Below are 15,974 nucleotides of genomic sequence, written 5' to 3' on the forward strand. Positions count from 1 at the left end.
GATTTTGGGTCAGGGCTGATAAATTTTCATGACAGCTGTGGAAGGTTGTTGAACACATATTACCTTTATGGGAGTAATCTTGTTTTCATTATTTGATATTATTTAAAAAAATGTATTATAGCTTACAAGTTTTGAAAAGTTTTTATAATTGTTTATAATCTGAAATGGCACTGTGTACCATGTGCTATAGGTGTTGGGCACCTTTTTGAAAACTAGAATGTATTAATAGACTTTAGGGCCAGAAGGGACCATTATAATAATCTAATCTAATCTCCTGCATAGTACAGGCCAAAGAAATTTACTCCGTGATTTATGATTAAGCCCATAACTTCTGTTTGGGCTATAATGTATTCTTTAGAAAGATATCCAGTCCTGATTTAAAGACTTCTAGTGATAGAGTCTCTTCCCATCCCAAGGCAAATTGCTCCAATGGTTCATTATGATCACTGTAAAAAATGTGCCCCTTATTTCTGGTCTTAATTTGTCTACCATGAGCTTTCAACCATTCAGATCTTGTTATGCCTTTTTCTGTCAGATTAAAGATGGGTCTGTTTAACCCATCATTGTTTAGATAGGAAGTTTCAACACTTACGAAAATGGATAATCTCCAGTGAGTTACACCTTCTGTGGCTAGTGGGTTGTTTTGATGCCCATGAGTAAGATTCAGTTCCTGGGTACTTCTACCTTGGCATATGGTTTGCACTACATTTAAAAAAGCAAGAAGTCTATGCATTTAATTCTAAATATCTTAATTTTTCGTGAACAAAATGTCTCAATCTTCAAATTTTGTTTTTAAAGACGGAAATGCAATCTTATTTTGAGCTAGAACAACTGGTGATACTTTTATTAGCACAAAATACATGGTTGTTCATAATGTTAAATGCTACTTACAGAAACCCAAATGGAAGATTTTGAAGTTCTCCATCTGTGAGTTGTCACCATGGAACCCTGATTCTCCAGGTTTTCAATAACTTATTTTTCTAGTGCTCTCAGTATAAGTTGTTTGAGCTTTGATGTATGTTTTGCTTAAGCTAGGAGAAATACACATATGAAATGCCATATGCATACAAAAATTCCATATTTGAATGGTTTTAAATCCCAAAGTTACATGGGGGTCCTGTGCACAAAGAAAAATGATTACTCATTGATTTTAGTCATATAATCTTAAAGTATCTTAAAATGTCATAGAGGCACATACATCACAGCTGGGATAAACCTTTATAGTCTCCTTACTTTTTTTAAAAAAACAAATTTATACTGCATATGATGGCTTAAGGAAAAAAATCAAATTATTCTGTATTTTACACAATATATTTATCAGTAATCCGTTCTGCATGCAACTTTAAGATAAAAACTTAAAGTCATTTTACTACTTGCTTTTCCAAGTACTTATAAATAAAAAATTGCACATAGTGAGACTGGCCAGTAGAGGCCTCTCTAGATTTGCCTTATGATGAAGAACTCTTAGAATGTGCCTTGAATCAGAGGGAAGTTAGCAAAACTACTTGAAAAGATTCTTTTGCATAGGGGGGGAAAAGATCACGCTTTAATGCCCTTTTAAGTTGCAAGATGTTGATTAATGTTGCCCTTTACATTAATGATGTTTCAAGTAAAAGAAAACAAATTTAAAATGGATAAATTCTATTGAGAATGCATTAATTAAACAGAGACTTTACCATATGCTGTGGCTGGAGTGCTTGCTGGCCTTTCTGTTGTTGTTACCTGTGTAAAATCCACCCCATCCTCTACATGAATGCCCAAGCTGAATAGCCATTTGAATGAAGGCTTTAGTTTGATTCGCCATACAAGGGGTACTGTGTCACTGTGTTTTCTTTCTAGGAGTCACTAAGTGATTTCTATATCTGTTGTCATGGTGATATAGCAAAGCAGGGGAAAATGGGGGCAACTCCAGGCTTTCTCTACACCCTCTGCACTAAGAACTAAGATGTTGTTAGCAGGCCTATAAAACATTGGGCTTTATCTGGGCCTTCTTTTTGTTCTCTGATTGTCAATAAAACTCATTTTAAGGGTAACAAGGACATCTAAATGTCATCTGTCACAGTGTTAGAGAGATTAAGTTTGTTTAGGAACTTGTGCTGGACAAAAGGCCACTATTTGTTCGGCAGATACAAAGCAGTGTTGGCTATCAGTGCTCTTGATTTAGAAGGAGGCCCCTGGAACATCTAGCTCAGTTGCAGGTGACAGTGAGAGGTCTCTTGACATGACAGTGTTTAAAACAACACCAAAATAAATATGGTTTTGAACTAAAAGCTATTTTATTGGTGGGTGGAGGGGAAGAGTTCCATATCCTTTGTAGACAGCACATTACTAAAGTAGCCTCCTAGACCTGAGGTAAGAAAACAGCCATTGACAGCCCTCGGCCTGTTTAAAAACATGACACACACACCTGATAGTCCTTGAATGAATGATAAAAGAAGAGAGAAAAGAGGGTTTTTTTCCAGGGAAAATCCAACAATAATAGGTGCTGCATTAACTCAGCATTTACTCAATAATGAGGCTAAATGGAAAGTACAGATTAATGAAGACATTGGTGTTATTAAAATCAAATCCTGTGGTTCATATGCTTTTCTTAATAATGAACATTGTGGCTATTGTAGAGGAAGAACAGGATTTTTTTTCTATTAATTTGGCACACATCCCAGATCTCATTCAACCAGAACCTATCCAGTGCAAAATGCAACCCATAGCCTTTATGTTCCACAGTCTTTCCATTTTATATTTGTGTTAATCCAGAAAGAAGGCTTTTCTTTTATCAAATTGAAGAAAAGCAAAGGGTGATCTTCAAGCGTAGATATTAATTAAATAACAGACTAGCCATGTTCCTCTCAACACAAAGGTTGGTTGAAGAATAAGTACTAAAATATACATGTGATTATCCTTATTTGCACTACCTATTTGTGCACTTTTAATATTTTTGTGTGCCATTAGGAATACAAAGGAATAATGCTTGTGAAGAGTTTGGAGGCTTTTTAAAAACTGAAACATACAGTAGAATATCTAGGTCTTAGACAATTTAATATGTTTTAGTCTCATTCTGTGAGCTTGCACAGTTTTGGTACCAAAAGCAGCGTTTGAAACAGAACTAAACAATGGTTGGCAGAGCTAAGTGATATTTTACAATATAGTCTCTGGGGAATGTTTGTTTGTAATATGGAAGGAGATTGAATATCTTTCTTGGGTGTATATCTGTTTGTTGATGTTTAAGGCTAAATCCTGCAGTACTGACTCCACTGGGAGTTCTGCTTGACTATCACTATAAAATCTGCCCCTTAGTGAAGTGATTTTAACTATGTTGTTCAAGTAGCCTTTCCTGGTGGTCTGTAGAGTGAAATATTTTGAAAATCATGCAGTGTGGAACTGGGAGGGAAGAGGTGGCCCACGGGAAAGGGCTCTTTCTCTTCTCAAGTAGTCTACAAATGAAAGATCTGAAGAAACTCTGCTTCTTAGTAAATTATAGGGACTGATTCAAATCAATCTGATAATTTGATTCTTCATCTGGATTAAAGCTGGTTTGTGTTGCCAAGTAAATTATAGCATGTGCTCCATATACTGTACAAACTTCAAATCTTTTGCATAGCACAAAAATAAGCAATTTTGTGGAGGTGGAAGTGAAATCACTCCAGAACAAGGTCTAAAATCCTCTTTAAGTGCTGGAAGTAATGTTGTCTCATTTCCTTCTGGAAATGTGACTGTAAAAAATTAAACACGTGTAAGTATTAAAACTAAACGTAACATGCTTCTACTCTCAGTTCCTGTACTAAGAATTTCCCTGCCTGATAACTTAACATTTAACTACAGATCCTAAGCTACATCTGCTCAAGGGGGTGTGGGGCCTTCGGAGCCATCTTTTGTGAGACCTGGTTTCTCGGACCAGTTTGGGACTGATCTAATTTCTGGTGCGCATTAATGTAGCTCAAGGGAATCAGGATAGTCAAATTGCAGCTATGGCTCCAGCCATGTCCTCTTGTCTCTTCCCATGCCCTTGAACCATAGAGATTACAGGGGTGGTTTAGAATCCCTATGTCACCCAGGGATTCCCCTTACAAAGGAGGAATTCCCATACAGACAATTAAGGTGGTTTTCTGGCCTCTGTGCTGCCACATTGGCACAAAAAAAATTAGACCAGGAGGTCAGAATCTGTTCCTTAGTATTCCATATTGGAATCAGTTGCCAGACAAACATGCAGCAGGCTTGTGAGAAGGAAGTATGTGGCTTTTTCTTTTCAGACTTTTTTAGTTTATGACCTGCTGCTCTCCTGTTCTTTATTATTGTAGGTATGTGGTCTGCTATTCATTCAGCCATACCAAAGATTCCAGGGTGTTTACAAAGTTAAAAGGTATAGTGCAAGCCAGGAACGCCTGAGTTTCCTTTCCTGCTTGGGCTCTGATTTGCTGTCTGCCTTGAGAAAGTTACTATACCTCTGTTCCTCAGGCTCTCATCTGTAAAATGGGAATAATAAAGATTACTTGCCTCACAGAGGTATTGTATGCATTAATGGTCACAGGGCACTTTGAAGATGTGAAGTGTTCTGTAAGGGCTAAGTGGTATTTTTAACAACAATCCTGATTTGTTTGGTGGTTTTGCATTAAGATTAATTTCCACTGCTATACAATATCTTCTATCTTTTAAAAACTGCTTCTGATTGTGATGCAAACTAACAGATATGATTTCTGGTATTCTGATACTGAATCGTTTTTCTATTATTGTAAAGTGTAAATTGTTTCATAATTTTTAAATTAAAAAAAACAAATGGCATTTGAGAGACACCTTCCTTTGGCCCTGCAGCAGCAATACTGTTGAAGGCCTAACTACTTGTGCGAGTAATCCCATTGACTTTATTGGAAATACCAAGTACTAGTAAGACTTGCAGGATTAGGCCTCAGTTAGGAAATGGTTTTAATGCCATCTAAAACCTGGCCACCTTCTCTAGCTTCAAACAAGTTCTAGCTGAGTAGTATTAAGAGTGTTCAAACTGGGACACTTGGAATAGTTTCAGAGCAGAAAGCTCTCTGTAGAGCCAGATCCTGCAAACTTTATTAAAGTAAAACTTTCAACAGGAATTTTGCATTGGTAAGGTCTGCAGGATCAGGCTATCAATCTTTGAGCTTCCCACATGCTGTTGGGAATAAATAGGCAGAGGTGCCTGGGACTCTTCAGGAGCACAGAACTTCTTTATTAAGGGCAAGATTCAGATACCCTTTCTTACATTGAGAAGTCCCTTATGTCAGTGGGACTAGTTGTGTAATGTACTGTTTGAATGGAACTCTGCCAGTTAGTGAGTGTCTTAAACTCCCCTGGAAATCAGTGGGAGCAGAGGGCTCTAACCAGTTGGCAGTACTGAACCTTTAATGTTAAGTGGTGGAATTACCTAGGTGTACCTGAGAGACTTGAAAGATTCTTTTACAGCAGCTGTTAAAAAATGAACAGAAGGAGAATGTTGAAAATGGCTTCTTTGTGTTTTTTATCTGCTACAGACATTAGGTGTGGTTAAGTTTGGTTAAGTGAAACATTTTGTATTGTTGTTTCTGATATTATTCCTGCTTATGATTTAAATAATGACAACAGCAATCAACTAGCTATATACACTAAAGAGAAGACTATGCTTTCACTGGGTTAGCAGAGTCTGAAGATGTTCATTTATTCCAGTTTGTGACTGTATGTGAGATCTGTCCATATGCTCTTTGCAATAAGTTTAACATTCAAATTGCAGAACAATTCGAGTTAAAAAAGTTATTGCCATTTACAGTTAATTCCAACAACTAACAGAGAAAAATCTAGCAAGAAAACAAAAGTGCATTTTATTATAGTTTTACACCTATTAAGTTATTGTATATTGCTAAGGTTTATAAAGATCTTTGAAGATGAAAAGCTCTATATAATATTATTGTACTGGCTTGGAGAAAGTGAAAAAAGAAAAAAACCTGTTTGTCCTGATATAATCCTTTTAGAAATTTTAACAAATGCAACTGCTTTCAAGTACTGGAAACATTTTAGAAAGTGCCACCAGACTGCTGCTGTTGCTCTAGGCTATCTTATCATATACCATAGCATGCATGGAAGCAAAGCTTAACTAAAGTCATTCTAATGAATTTTGAACAGTTACATGGACCTAATTGACGTTAGGTCCTGTTTGAAAGGCAACCTCTTCATGCTGCAATATCTAGCAGAAACCCGAGTTATGTTATCAGCCTACTCTGCATTTTTTGTCATCTGAAAGAGGTATGAGTAATGCTTAGTCTATGAACTCCATGCAAGTGTCTGCCTTTTCCATAAGGTGTCTGAATAATAGATTTTTCAACTTTTGAAAGGAACTGAAAATTTATGTTGTCTTGCTAGCTACCCTTCCAGCTCTAGTTTCTCTGTCTCAAATTTGGTAACAAAAATGATTCTTGTCTATAAAAAGCCAGTGTTTTACCAAACTCTTCTGATCCACTCTTTCATCTATTCACAAGAAATTATCTTCCTTTTAGTCTAATACAGTGTATAGAACAGGGATCTCAAAGTCCATATATCTTTGATTCCTTTAGAACTGTACAAAATTGAGTTGTTTGCAAATCTGATCTTCAGAAGTATTCAGTATCCACAATTCATACTGAAAACATATAATAGGAATTGGACTTTGGATCTGATCCAGCATGCCATCCAGTCCAGTATCTTCTCTCTGACAGTGGCCGGTACTATTTGATTCAGTGGAAGGTGTAAGAACACGGTAGTCAGCAGATGAGGGATCACCTGCCCCCCATAATAGTTGGAGCATAGTTGAAGCACTGAAACATGAGGCTTCATATCCTTTCCAAAATGTTTGTTATCATTACTTATGATTAGTCTGGATATTCTTAATATTCATATAAATATCCAGTCCCTTTATGACTCTTGTTAAGTACTTGGCCTCAACAATGTCTTGTGGCAATGAGTTCCACAGTAGAGATGTTCTGAAGCACAATTAAAAGCCAAAATTTCCTTCAAAATAAAAATTCTGAAAAATGTCAATTTAGGACCGTCAAAGCATGTTTTCCTTTATATTATATTACATATGTTATATTTAATATGTACATAATACAATTAATATCTTAATAGACTATAACATTTGAAACAAAATGAATCAACATGATAGTCAAAAACTTAATTGAAATCAACATGTTGCTATGAAATGTTTTTATTTTGACTAAACTGCATTTTTTGATGGAAAATGATTCAGCTGAAAGCTTTTCCACCAACTGGATTCTACAGTTTAATTACCTATTGTGTGTTTCCGCTTCTTGTTTTGAACATGCCACGCTTTGGTGTTAGTGAATTGCCCTTGTTCCCATACTGTAAGACAGAGAAAACAGAAGTTTGGAACCTTCTCTAGCCCATTCAGTATTTTATACACTCTTATCATCATATACTTGCTTCTTCATCTCCTTTCCAAGTTAAATAATCCCAGTCTTTTTAATCTATCTTCATAGGAAAGTTTTTCTAGGTCTTTGATCATTTTTGTCACCTTTTTTGAACTTCCCTCTAACTCTGCAACATCCTTCTTGAGATGGTGACCAATACTGTATGGAGATATACCTATCTCATAAAGCTGGAAGGGACCCAGAAAGGTCATCAAGTCCAGCCCCCTGCCTTCACTAGCAGGACCAAGTACTGATTTTGCCCCCAGTTCCCTAAGTGGCCCCCTCAAGGAATGAGCTCACAACCCTAGGTTTAGCAGGCCCATGCTCAAACCACTGAGCTATCACAGTATTCCAGCTGACATAACACCATTGAATTAAATAAGGGCATTTTAAAATTATCTATACTATTTTCCATCCCATTTATTGTGCAACCTCATATTTTGTTAGCTTTTTTGATACTGTTGAACATTGAGCAGGGAACCTCATTGAACTGTCTTCAATATCCCTCCAGGTCCCTTTTCAGAGTTGGTGGTTTGTGTTATGCTTTGAATTTCTGATTTGAATAAAAACTCAAACTGAGTCTGTCAGAGCCATTGAATTTCACCTGCTTTTGTTCTGAAACCCTAAATTGCCCCAGGTTCATGCAACAGGTTTGTGAACTGTTTGAAAAACCTGAGCTGAGGTTTGAGTTTGTAACAAAACTAGGCAAGTTTTTCGCATTGTTTTTGTTTTTACAAGAAAAGCTATGTGTAGTTTGAGTTTATTCCTGTCTCCAGCATCATTTTGTTGTATGTACTAGCTCTATGTTTCATACAGCTCACCTATCTGTAAAATGGGTATAATACTTTCCTATCTCATAGGATGGTATGAAACTTAATTATGGTCAGCCTGTGGCTGCATCATCCACAATCAATTAGAGGATTGCAGAGGAACACCACACTGACATCAGTGCCTTCAGGCAATCTGTCTGCAGAATACATAGGTTTACAGAATATTTCCAGGAGCAGTGGGAGTATGTACACTAAAGTTAAATACTGCAGGAAAAAGGCACAAACCATCCTTGTAACCCTGGGAAACCTGGATGTTTGTTGATTGACTATGTGAATTACAGTCGGTCAGTCTAAATTATCAGCTTCTTATCAGGTCAGATGTCACCCAACAAGATAATGGCCACTAAAATGGGAATAATGTGAGAAGTTATAAAGCCTATTATCTCCTGCACAACCCATTTCTTCTGCATCTCTCTGAAGCTCCAGCAAAATAAACCCAGAATCACACATGTAAAGTACAACTGGTATACCAGGAGAGAGCGGCCACTCAGAACTCCATTGGGACACCCCACTGAAGTCTCAAAGGAACTTGTCCCAAAGGACAATTTTGGGGATACATAAGAATTTTGGGGATACATAAGAATGGCCATATTGGGTTAGACTCTATCTAGCTCAATATCCTGTCTTCTGATAGTGGCCAATGCCAGGTGCTTCAGAGGGAATGAACAGAACAGTCAAGTTGCCCAATCCCAGCTTCTGGCAAACAGAGGTTAGGGACACTGCAGAACATGGTTTTGCATCCCTTCCCCTCCTGGCTAATAGCCGGTGATGGACCTAATCTCTATGAACTTATCTAGTTCTTTTTAAAACCCTGTTAGAGTCTTTGCCATCATCTGGCAAAGAGTTCCACAAGTTGTCTGTGCATTGTGTGAAAAAATACTTATTTTTGTTTGTTTTAAACCTGCTGCCTATTAATTTCATTTGGTGACCTCTAGTTCTTGTGTTATGAGAAGGAGTAAATACTTCCTTATTTACTTTCTCCACATCAGTCATTATGTTATAGATCTCTATCATAGCCCCCGTTAGTCATCTCCTTTCCAAGCTGAAAAGTCCCAGTCTTATTAATCTCTCCTCATATGGAAGATGTTCCATGCCCCTAATCATTTTTGTTTTCTGAACCTTTTCCAATTCCAATATATCTTTTTTGAGATGGGCCAACCAGATCTGCACATAGTATTCAAGATGTGGGCATATCGTGGATTTATATAGAGGCAATATGCTATCTTCTGTCTTACTATATCTATCCCTTTCCTAATGATTCCCAATATTCTGTTTGATTTTTTTGACTGCTGCTGCAGATTGAGTGGATGTTTTCAAAGAACTAATGATGCCAAGATCTCTTTCTTGAGTAGGAAGAGCTAATTTAGACCCCATCATTTTATATGTATAGTTGAGTTTATGTTTTCTAATGTGCATTTCTTTGCATTTATCAACATTGAATTTCATCTGCCATTTTGTTGCCCAGTCACTCAGTTTTTTTACATCCGTTTGTAACTCTTTGCAGTCTGCGTTGGACTTAACTAGACTGAGTAGTTTTGCATCATCTGTATCCCATCCTGTGGTGACATATACACGGTCAATATGCGAATAGCTGAAATCCCTCATTACTGTTGAATTTTTTATTTTTATAGCCTCTCTAATCTCCCTGAGTGTTTCACAGTCACTGTCACCATCCTGGTCAGGGGTTCAGTAGTATATGGGGCTATGTGGTTGGAATATTCCAACCATTGCACAATATACCAGACAGCAAAAGGTTTTGCCTGATGTGGCAACCATTCACACAGAGCCCAGCTGATCAAGGAGTGTCTGAAGTTGTTTATAATGGAAGATGAGTACAGCTTCTGGTTAGGAGGCTTGCAAATAGAATGTTGTCTCTTAATAAAGAAAAAAACCTGAAGACATTATTAGAACATTTCCACTGTTGTTAAAACATCTTTTAAATTGCATTTTAATTTCAATATACAGTAATGACTGCATCCTTGATTTCCATATGAACAAGGGCCTGCTCTTTTATACAGATATAGCAGGGGAAAGTAACAAATGAAAGGATGCACTCTGTTGATAGTGATGACAAAAAACAGGAGGGAAATTATCACCATATTTTGAGCTTGACTTTTTCATTAATACTGTAAAAAATTAGAATAGAGTTTCATTCATACTTTGTTCATGAAATAAGGGGAAAACCCCTATTTCATTATATACAATCAGTGGCTAGTACTAACAGGATGTACTATAACTAGAAGAGATGGATTGCTGCTCATCATGCTAATTCTGCTTCAAGAAATTGTGAGATGCATCTGGATTGTGAGGCAGAAGACGTTTTTATAGCCAAGAAAGATAGTGCAATAGAGCTGCTGAATGTGTGTGTGTTTAAGGAAGGTAAAATCAATACACTTGATTCAGTGTTGTACATCTGTTTACTATTTAGATTTATTTGCTTTTGGACCGATTCTGCCCCTTTTACTCACATTGAGTGATACATGATTCTGTAATTAATCCTAATGAGGTCAGAGGAACTTCTAATGGAGTAAGGAACTAAATCAGCATGCATGAAGGCAGCAGAATCAGGCCCTTTCAAATGTAACTATTTATCTTAATTGGTAATGTCATTACATAGGTACCACAATAAATAATGCTTGCTAGCTATCTAGACATTTCTAATACAGTTATCACTATCATATGAAGCAAAGCTATGCTTGTTCGCACTTTGATTTTATTCATATATTATTAAAATACAATTCTCCATAGATCAATCTGTTTCTCTTTTGTGGTGCATTCTGCAGCGTTCATTTTTTCACGATTGTTCCTGAGGCTTTACAATTGAGTTCTCATACTTTAGCCTGAAATAGGTTGTGTAAAAAAATTATCATTTACACAATCATCATTTCTGGCTTAAGGGTCTCCAAAAGACAGATTCTATGCAGTAGTCATTTCATAATGATGGCAGCCATGTTACCTCAGCCTGGGCTCTCTTAGCAAAGCAAAGATAAGAGGCCTCCAAAGAACACACCTGGATACCACGGAATGTGGTGTTGGTGAATCATTAGGTGGTACTCTTTAAGTCAGCACTGAACTAAAAGCCCAGCATGGTGCCATAGGACACTGATCTGTAGACAGCATTGTCTGTAAAATGAGGCTCTGAACATTTGTAGTCACTGAAAATCCCAGGATGCTTTTTCCAGAAACAGATGTGTTTACCCTGAGCGTCTGGCCCAATTCTAATTTTTTGGAGAAATTGCTCTTAACTCCCACCTGACAGCTGATGTGTTCTCTTGTTACTTCTCAATGGCTATCACATTCTACCTCTGATGTGGCTATATTTCAATGGTGGGTACAGCACACCTTTTAAGATGCTTTGGGTTCCTTCTTAATTAAAAGTTCTCTATAAATGTATAAGGTATTATTTATTATTATACTTTTCGTCTTATAATTCAATTTGTGATCAACAGAATTCAGAATTTAAATTAATTGCTTTTTGAATTTACCTACCCTTTAGCTATATCACTGCCTTCTACATGGCGGAATATGGGCCCTGCTCAGGTTTATGAGATTATCATTCCTTTGTTGCTGTATATAACCCTTTTAGTGGCCTAGGCAATGAATATTGTCCTTCAGCTCAAGTGATCAGATCCTATGTGTTAGAAGTAGATGACCGTTAGTTCTAACCTCAGTATGGAAAACCTGTATGACCATGGAACTGTCCCACTAAAGTGTATCAGAGAGCCAATGGGAAATTGAAATATATATACTGAGCTGTTTTTCATAGACAATTGCAGGAATTCTATCTAACCCTGCAGACCATTGTGGGAGTATGTCACATACCAGAGGAAATGGATTTTCTACATTATTATTAAAGAGAGTTTTTGTTTACAGGTTTTAATCCTAGAGGACCCACAATAATCTGTACAAATATTAGGAAGGGAAATTTTTTTGAGATACTCATTCCAAATCTGCTGGCTAATGATTGCAAAAGTAACTTACAGTTTCACATGGTCTTACTGCAAAAGGATGTGCAATTTTAGCAGCTTTTGAATGAGTTTTGCTTTGAGTTTTGAGGTTCATTTCAAACCCCAAACTCAAAGTGAAACTCAGGGAATGCAAAGTCATTAGATCAAAACCTAAAAAAATATTTGCACACACCCCTGAAACCTTTGAGTCTTGTAGTGCTCGTCTCACTCGAGAATGTGAAATGAGGAAAAATCAGGGCTGCAAGAAATAATAATAAAAATAAAATACTAGATCTTGAAAAACAATCTGTGAGGAGTCAAAAGCCCTTGTTAGGCAGTTGCTCATTAAATTTATTGCTGGATATTGTTAGCAGAAGTTCCAAAAATATTTTCCCCAACCTGGGACCTAAGCTACTAATTGTATATTCTCCTGCTTTCTGAGTCATAATCATTGTATCTAACAAAAGGAGTTACTGTTATTTTGTTTGTGTTGTTAATTTGAAAAAAAAAATTGTTCTATTAATTAGTTTTCATTTCATTTTCATCTAGGAACGTGAAAGCCCTTAAATCCTGCAAGAAATCATGCTTTTTGGATTCCTCTTCCTTATATTTTAGTCTCATGCTCTGAATAGGTCCCTGCTGGTTAACCGGATGTATGCACATTGGGGTGCGAGGGGAGGGAATTACACACAATTGTTGCAAGAAGAGAGAATAGTTCATTAATTCTAATCCTCCTCCACCACAGTACTTTGGTCCCTGAGCCAAAATACCTAAGATCACTATCTCTCTACAGTCCTTCCCCTTATACCAACATCTCTTCTGACATCCTGCATTTCAGTTCTTCTCATATTCTTCAGTTCAACTGATAGAAGCCCATGTATTAGAAGAAGGCCATTTGTTGTTTTCCCTTTTGTTTGCTTTTCTGCAACTAGCTAAACTGGTTTAGAAGGACTGATGGGCACAGTAGCAAACCCAGTCTCTCCTTGTGTAACATTTGCTATTAGTTCTTGCTGTCTCCAAACAGCTTTTAACAATCTGCTCAATGGACAGAGTAAAAGGAGGAAGAAAAGTGAAGAAAAGGAAAATGAATACCGTAGTATCACTAGCTTTCTCAGACTGGCAACCCAAAGGGCAATGGCAGCACAGCTTGAAGAGATTTGGGTGTTTTTTTTATAGGAAGCTTCTATAGTAAATGTGTGACTTTGAGGTGGATACAGGTCAATAATCAGTAGCTTTCTTAGTTGGCGGATCTAGTTCCTAAGTGCTGCCAGAACAGGGACCTATGTTTTTCTGCTGTTCTTCCTCCTCTTGCCAGTCTGAGAAAGTTAGTGATACTATAGTATTAATTCTCCTCTTCTTCACTTTCTGACCTGCTTTTGCCCTGTCCATTGAGCAGATTGTTAAAAGCTGTTTGGAGAAATCAAGAACTAACAGCAAGTGTTACAGAGTCCTAGGGAATGGAACCATTCCTGGCAACATTTTTCAGCAACCCATTGTCCTTAATTGCTCACTTTTGAACTTTCAGTTCTATTTCAAAAGTGTGAGTGGGACGTGGTGGGACTGGGTTGTCCATTAGCCTATACCTATTGCCCTTTGGGTTTCTTTCCCTCCTTGACAGGTGGTCCTAGGAAGAGTTGTTCATAACCAGATACAGTTCCCACCCTTCTCTACCTCCCAGTAGCCCTTAAAGCAGCATTAGGAACACTTTCTGCAGTCTATCTCTGGGATGTCAGAGCTGAGAGAAGTCTACAGGTAATGAATTACCTGCAGCAGCAAGCAATCTCCCCATCATATTATTCTAGTGTCTAGGAGTCTGTGATAAGTTTCCTCATAGAGAAATATTTCTCTAGAGAAATTTGATATAAAACTATTTTGCAGGTTCATTGAGATTCCGTTGGGATGAGTCCCTTCAAAAGTCCCTTTTGCTCTGAAAATAAAGTGCCATTAGAAAACAATCTTTCTCACCTTGTTATTGTTATAGGAGCACCTAAGAATCCTAATAATATTGGAGCACCATTGTGTTAGGCTGATCAGCTCCATAACACAGGCCTTACGATTTCATCCAGTAATTCCTGCATCAGCCTGAGTGCTGGACATTCTACTATTACAGTCAGGTCTCCATCCTATGCCATTGAAATCAGTGAGTTCTGCCACTGACTTTAATGGAACAAGATTGTACTCTTCTGGTACATCTTGGACCAAATCTTGAAGATCTTAGTTGATTTTCTTTTAGTTAGACCCTGATTCATTGAATTCTTACACATGTGCTTAACTTTAAACACATACTTAAGTCCTGTTGAAGTAAATGGGAACTTAAAGCATGGTCTTACAGTTAAGCATGTGCTTTAATGCTTTATTGAAAAGGGATGGACTTATGCATATGCCAAGTGCTTTACTGAATTGGGACCTCAATGCTTAGCCAGGAAAAACTTCCATTGGCATCAGTGTGAGTCTTGCCTATGTAAAATATGTGTAAGGTCTTCAGGATTGGTTACAAATATGAGATTTTTTTGCTTGTTTTCATCCGTTGTTTCAGCAGAAAAACACATCGGAATTTTTCATAGCTCGATAATAACTGAATGTCTTAAAAATATTTGGGCGTTTTGATTGAATGTGTGTTTTGATTACAAATTCACCACATATGGCATGGGGGGAAAAGTGCATGGCCTTAGAAGTTCAATGTTATTGAATTTCACCAATTGTTTCAGATGGAAACCTTTATTTTTTTCCCCCAGAGATTTGTTTAGTTCTCAATACTAGGACTTACTACAATTTGCACAATAGGTCAGCTCAATATGAAGTATTAAAATCAGGTATTGAATTTTTTGCTTTCTTTGGAGTAGTGTTATAGGAGATAGATTTCACACACAAAAATGCTTCCTGTCAGAACACAGCAAAAAAGAGAAGCAGAGTAACTGCAAGCACCCTTTGTGTCTGTTTTGAAACATGTTCTTGTTTTTTAAAAAGGTTTATGTAATTTTATTTTTATATTTATTCTTTTGCCAGAAACTTTTTAGGTGCAGCTAGGGCAAATAATTAATGTAACTCCAAAGATGCATTTTCAAAGATCCATTATATATATTTTAACTTCTATGAGAATTCCTCTGATGCTATTTTTATGTGAGACTCTTGTTCCATTTCAGTAAAAGGATGACACAAGATGTTTGCTTAGAGAAAAGTCTTTGACATCCTCCTGAGAATGTTTTGATAGAATGGCATACATTTGGTTACAATTAGTAAGCCAAACAAGTTGCCATTGTTATCTCACTATGTTTGTCCATAGCTGTAAGGAGCTTTCAGAAAATATCCATCTCCATGTTTTCGCTTAACTGGTTGCATCTTCAGCAGAGTTAAAGATCAGGACATTTTGTAAAACTCCCTTATCCTTAAGCTCAGTTTTATCAGAGAGATTTTAAACTAAGATAAGTGTTTGAAAGTGGCAAGTACTGGTATGGTTAAGTATAAAGGGATATTGTAGATGTACCATGGCTCATGTTCCTATATGTGGGGAAAAACACTGATCTGTTCTTGCTGCTTCTGGATACAAGATGTTGTATCTGAGGGCTGAAAATAATAGCTCCTAGTGAGAAGTGAAGTGCAGATGAATTTTCCTGGTTAGATTGAAAATAGGGTTAACTCTATTTTAGTTTAATTTTTTAAATTGCTCCCTACCCGGGTTTAGTTGATTTTATTTTATTCATGCTTCACTATGTAGTGTAAAAATAATCAACCTCGTTTCTGTATTTGACATGTGTTGTACTTTCATTTGTGCTCATTTGATGTTTTCTGTATAACCT

General features: G+C 36.9%; 1 long non-coding RNA gene across 1 annotated transcript in view; it reads left to right on the forward strand.

The window, feature by feature from the left end:
• Positions 1 to 890: 890 nt before the first annotated feature.
• The window catches only part of LOC116827346 (uncharacterized), a 30,486-nt gene continuing 15,402 nt past the window's right edge, over positions 891 to 15,974 (forward strand). The window contains exon 1 of the long non-coding RNA XR_004374278.1: positions 891 to 960. This is a non-coding gene — a long non-coding RNA (uncharacterized LOC116827346). The remainder of the gene's footprint in view (positions 961 to 15,974) is intronic.

Source organism: Chelonoidis abingdonii, chromosome 8 (assembly GCF_003597395.2).
Source record: "Chelonoidis abingdonii isolate Lonesome George chromosome 8, CheloAbing_2.0, whole genome shotgun sequence".
Lineage (NCBI taxonomy): Eukaryota > Metazoa > Chordata > Testudines > Testudinidae > Chelonoidis > Chelonoidis abingdonii.